Source organism: Arachis duranensis, chromosome 8 (genome assembly GCF_000817695.3).
Source record: "Arachis duranensis cultivar V14167 chromosome 8, aradu.V14167.gnm2.J7QH, whole genome shotgun sequence".
NCBI lineage: Eukaryota > Viridiplantae > Streptophyta > Magnoliopsida > Fabales > Fabaceae > Arachis > Arachis duranensis.
The window spans coordinates 20,199,091-20,205,657 of record NC_029779.3 but is presented as its reverse complement, the minus strand read 5'-3'; positions in this window follow the sequence as shown (position 1 = coordinate 20,205,657).

Here is a 6,567-nt window from a genome sequence, read left to right as displayed (position 1 = left end):
CAGTGGTTTGGTTATCCTCTGTCAATTGTTCCTTTCTTGGCTTTTTGCTACTTTGAGCAGTGTTATTCAATGTCTTCCCACTCCTCAGTTGAACTGCTTGGCATTCTTTTATTATCTGTTTAGATAACTGCTGTTTTGTCTAATTCAACTGTGATTCTATGTTCTTGTTGGCAATTTTAGTTTCTTGGAGCATCTCTTTAAATTCTGCCAACTATTTTGTCATCAGGAGTAATTACTGATTAAGCTCAACAATCTATTCTTGAGGATTAGGATCAGTAGCTACTGCCATATCTTCTTCTTTTGTAGAGGGCTCACTGCTAGAGTACAAATGTTGATTTCTAGCAACAGTATCTATGAGTTCTTAAGCCTCTTCAATCGTCTTCCTCATATGTATAGATCCACCAGCTGAGTGGTCTAGAGACATCTGAGCTTTTTCTACAAGCCCATAGTAGAAGATGTCTAACTGTACCCACTCTGAAAATATTTCAGAGGGGCATTTTCTTAGCATACCTCTATACCTCTCCCAGGCATTATAAAGGGATTCATTATCCTCTTGTTTAAAGCCTTGGATGTCCAGCCTTAGCTGTGTCATCCTTTTTGGAGGGTAAAATTGATTCAGGAATTTGTCTAATAACTGTCTCCATGTTTTTATGCTTGCTGTGGGTTGGTTATTCAACCACCTCTTAGCTTGATCTTTTACAGCAAATGGAAACAGTAATAATCTGTAGACATCCTGATCCACCTTTTTATCATGTACTGTGTCAGTAATTTATAAGAACTGTGCCAGAAACTCAGTAGGTTCTTCCTGTGGAAGACCGGAATACTGGCAATTTTGCTGCACCATGATAATGAGTTGAGGATTTAGCTCAAAGCTGCTTGCTTTAATGGGAGGTATACAGATGCTACTCCCATATGCAGCTGTAATGGGGTTAGCATATGACCCCAGAGTCCTTCTGGACTACTCAATTCTACTTAGGTCCATGATGGAGAAAGGGAATATGATATGGATTCACATTTTAAAAATAACCGAAAATAGTAAAATAAATTAAATGGAAAATAAAATAAAGATTCGAAAACCAAAAGGGAATAAAATCACCACAAATTGAAGACTAAATTAATTAATTAATCAAAAAGATTTTGGAATTAGCAATTAAAAAGATATGATTGAAAATTATTTTGAAAAAATTTGAATTTTTGAAATAAGGAAAGAGAAAAACAACAAAATGACACCAAACTTAAAATTTTTAGAAAATCAAGCACAAATTTTCGAAAATTTTAAAGAAAAACACAAAGAAGACACCAAACTTAGAATTTTTAAAGATCAAGAAAGGACTAAGAACATGTAAATTCAAAAAATTAAAAGAAAACAAAGGTTTGCAATTGACACCAAACTTAAAATATGAAACTAAACTCAAATAAAAGACTCTAAACCAACAAAAAAAAAGTCCTAATCTAAGCAACAAGATTAAGCGTCAGTTGTCCAAACTTGAACAATCCCCGGCAACGGCGCCAAAAACTTGGTGCATGATGAGCGGATATTTTATACGCTTTTTGGGGGTAATTTCATGTAGATTTTAGTATGTTTTAATTAATTTTTAGTAGAATATTATTAGTTTTTAGGCAAAAATCATATTTCTGGACTTTACTATAAGTTTGTGTATTTTTCTGTGATTTCAGGTATTTTCTGGCTGAAATTGAGGGAGCTGAGCAAAAATCTGAGTTAGGCTGAAAAAGGACTGCTGATGCTGTTGGATCCTGACCTCCCTACACTCGAAATGGATTTTTTGGAGCTACAGGAGTCCAATTGGCGCGCTCTCAATGGCGTTGGAAAATAGACATCCAGGGCTTTCCAGAAATATATAATAGTCCATACTTTGCGTGAAGATAGATGACGTAACTTGGCGTTGAATGCCAAGTACATGCTGCTGTCTAGAGTTAAACGCCAGAAAAACGTCATGATCCGGAGTTGAACGCCCAAAACACGTTATAACTTGGAGTTCAACTCCAAGAAAGGCCTCAACTCGTGGATAGCTTTAGTCTCAGCCCCAGCACACACCAAGTGGGCCCCAGAAGTGGATTTCTGCTCCAATTATCTTAGTTTACTCATATTCTGTAAACCTAGGTTACTAGTTTACTATTTAAACAACTTTTAGAGACTTATCTTGTACCTCATGACATTTTCAGATCTGAATTACATACTTTTTAACGGCATGAGTCTCTAAACTCCATTGTTGGGGGTGAGGAGCTCTGCAGCGTCTCGATGAATTAATACAATTACTTTGTTTTCCATTCAAACACGCTTGTTCTTATCTAAGATGTTCATGCGCGCTTAATTATGGAGAAGGTGATGATCCCAGAAAAGTGAATTTTAACTAAAAACTAATAAAAATATACTAAAAACTAACTAAATCCTACTAAAAACATACTAAAAACAATGCCAAAAAGTATACAAATTATCCGCTCATCAGATGGGAAGTAGCCATTGACAACGGTGACACCCTACATAGAGCTTGCCATGGAAGGGACTTTGCGTGTGGAAAAGGATTTCAAGGAAGAGTTGAAGTTCAGAGGACAAAGCATCTCCAAAACTCCAACATATTCTCCATTAATAAAGTAACAATTCCTTATTCCAAATACTTTGACTTCTTATCATTAAATCCAATTAATCTTATTGGCATCCTGACTAGGATTAATAAAATAAACATAGATTGCTTCAAACCAATAATCTCCGTGGGATCGACCCTTACTCACGTAAGGTATTACTTGGACGACCCAGTGCACTTGCTGGTTAGTTGTACGGATTACAAATTCGTGCATCAAGTTTTTGGCGCCGTTGCTGGGGATTATTGAGTTTGAACAATTGAAGGCATATTTTATTTCTTAGATTAGGAATAATTTATTTCTGTCATTATAGAGTCATTAAATTCTGATAGGATAATTTCTTTTCAAAAAAATTTCAAAAAAAATTATTATTTTTCTTTATCAATTTTTAATTTTTTTTTAAGTTTAGTGTCCTGTTCTAAGTTTGGTGTCAATTTCATATTTTGTATGCACTTGAAAATTTTTAAAATTAACATTGAAGTTGCTGCCCATTTTGCTGGAGCTTTAGTAGTTGTTCTTGATAATTGGGTATCTTCTTTAAAATCTTTTTCAAAAATAATTTTTCTTGATTTAATCTTGTGCCGAACTTTAAGTTTGGTGTTTTCTTGTTAATCTTTTCATAATTTTTGAAAATTTATCTTGGTTTTCTAAAAATTTTAAGTTTGGTGTTCTTGAGTCTTTATTGTGTTTTGATCTTAAAATTTTTAAGTTTGGTGTTCCTTGGTGTTTTCCCTCCAAAATTTTCGAAAATAAGGAGCATTGGATCTAAAAATCTTAAGTCTTGTGTCTTTTGTGTGTTTTTCTCTTTCATAAAAAAAATTTCAAAATTCAAAAAAATATCCTTCCTAACTAATTTTAAACTATTTTTTTCGAAAATTTTATATAAAAATTCAGATTTCAATTTCAAAATATTTTCAATTTCTTTTATTTGTTTCGTTTTTATTCTATTTTATAAAAATTAATTTTTATAAAATAAAATAAAAACGAAATAAATAAAAGAAATTGAAAATAATTTGAAATTGAAATCTGAATTTTTATATAAAAATTAGTAGTTTTGAGTTGAATCCTCAGCTCATTATCGTGGTGCAGCAAAACTGCCAGTATTCTGGTCTTCCACATGAAGAACCTACAGAGTTTCTGGCACAATTTTTGCAAATTGCTGACACAGTACATGATAAGGAAGTGGATCAGGATGTCTACAGATTATTACTATTTCCATTTGCTGTAAAAGATCAAGCCAAGAGGTGGTTAAGTAACCAACCTAAGAACAGCATAAAAACATAGAAACAGCTGTCAGAAAAATTCCTGAATCACTATTTCCCTCCAAAACGGATGACACAGCTAAGGCTAAGCATCCAAGGCTTCAAACAAGGAGATAATGAATCCCTTTATGATGCCTGGGAGAGATACACAGAGATGCTAAGAAAATGCCCCTCTGAAATGTTTTCAGAGTGGGTGCAATTAGACATCTTCTACTATGGGCTTACAAAAAAAGCTCAGATTTCTCTAGACCATTCAGCTGGTGGATCTATACATATGAGAAAAACAATTGAAGAAGCTCAAGAGCTTATTGACACAGTTGCCAGAAATCAGCTTCTGTACCTAAGCAGTGAATCTTCCATGAAAGAAGAAGCTAAAACAGTAACTGCTGAACTCAGTCCTGTAGATCAGGCTAATGAATTCAATCAGCAATTAGACTTTCTAACTCAGCAGCTAGCCGAATTCAAGGAAATACTACAGGAAAAAAGAATGGCTAACAGGAATATGGAAGTACAGTTAAGGCAAACAGAAAAGCAACTGTCAAAACAAATAGCAGAAGAATGCCAAGCAGTTCAACTAAGAAGTGGGAAAACATTAAATACCTCACTTCAAAGCAGCAAGAAGCCAAAAAATGAACAAATGGCTACTCAAAATCCCTCTGAGGACAATCAGAGCCCAGAGAGGAATAATGCTGGCGCTGAACGCCCAGCCCATGCTCATTCCTGGCGTTCAACGCCAGAAACAAGCATGAATCCGGCGTTGAACGCCCAAAAGGAACATAGTTCTGGCGTTCAGACGCCAGTAACAAATGGGGAGATGGCGTCTAACGCCACTCCAGCTTCCACCCCTGGCATTCAAATGGCAGTGGGAGATCAGTCACATACAAGTGCTGATGACAGCCCTTCTAAAAAGGCTTCCCAACCCACTTCTGTAGGTAATAAACCTGCATCAACTAAGGTTGATGAATACAAAGCCAAAATGCCTTATCCTCAAAAACTCCGCCAAGCGAAACAGTATAAGCAATTTGCCCGCTTTGCAAACTATCTCAGGACTCTTGAAATAAAGATTCCGTTTGCAGAAGCACTTGAGCAAATACCCTCTTATGCTAAGTTCATGAAAGAGATCTTAAGTCATAAGAAGGATTGGAGGGAAACTGAAAAAGTTTACCTCACTGAAGAATGCAGTGCAGTCATTCTGAAAAGCTTACCTGAGAAGCTTAAAGATCCTGGGAGCTTTATGATACCATGCACATTAGAGGGTACTTGTACCAAGCAAGCTTTATGTGATCTTGGGGCAAGTATCAACCTAATACCTGCATCTACTATCAGAAAGCTTGGTTTAACTGAAGAAATCAAACCAACCAGGATATGTCTTCAACTTGCTGATGGCTCCATTAAATACCCATCAGGAGTGATTGAAGACATGATTGTCAAGGTCGGGCCATTCGCCTTTCCTACTGACTTTGTGGTGCTGGAAATGGAGGAGCACAAGAGTGCAACTCTCATTCTAGGAAGACCTTTCCTAGCAACTGGCCGAACCCTCATTAAAGTCCAAAAAGGGGAAATAACCTTGAGAGTCAATGAGGAAGAGTTCAAGTTGAATGTTGTCAAAGCCATGCAACATCCAGACACCCCAAATGACTGTATGAGTGTTGATATTATTGACTCTCTGGTAAGAGAGGTCAATATGGCTGAGAGTCTCGAATCAGAGCTAGAGGACATATTTAAAGATGTTCAGCTTGACCTGGAGGAATCAGAGAGAATAGTAAAACCTCTGAAAATCCCTCAGGAAGAGGAGAAACCTCCTAAACCCGAGCTTAAACCATTACCACCATCCCTGAAATATGCATTTCTGGGAGAAGGTGATACCTTTCCTGTAATTATAAGCTCTACCTTAGAGCCACAGGAAGAGGAAGCACTAATTCAAGTGCTAAGGACACACAAGACAGCTCTTGGATGGTCCATCAGTGACCTTAAGGGCATTAGTCCAGCCAGATGCATGCACAAGATCCTATTGGAGGGTGATGCCAAACCTGTGGTCCAACCACAAAGGCGGCTGAACCCAGCCATGAAGGAAGTGGTGCAAAAGGAGGTCACTAAATTACTAGAGGCTGGGATTATTTATCCTATTTCTAACAGCCCCTGGGTAAGCCCTGTCCAAGTCGTCCCTAAAAAGGGAGGCATGACAGTGGTTCATAATGAAAAAAATGAACTGGTTCCTACAAGAACAGTTACAGGGTGGCGTATGTGTATTGATTATAGAAGGCTCAATACAGCCACCAGAAGGATCATTTTCCTTTACCATTCATAGATCAAATGCTAGAAAGACTAGCAGGTCATGAATACTACTGCTTCCTGGATGGATATTCAGGTTATAATCAAATTGCAGTAGATCCCCAGGATCAGGAGAAAACGGCATTCACCTGCCCATCTGGAGTATTTGCATACAGAAGGATACCATTTGGCCTGTGCAATGCACCTGCAACTTTTCAGAGGTGCATGCTCTCAATATTCTCTGATATGGTGGAAAAATTCCTGGAAGTCTTCATGGATGACTTTTCAGTATTTGGAGACTCATTCAGCTCCTGCCTTGACCATCTAGCACTTGTTCTAAAGAGATGCCAAGAGACTAACCTAGTTTAAACTGGGAGAAATGTCACTTTATGGTGACTGAAGGAATTGTCCTTGGGCACAAAATCTCAAACAA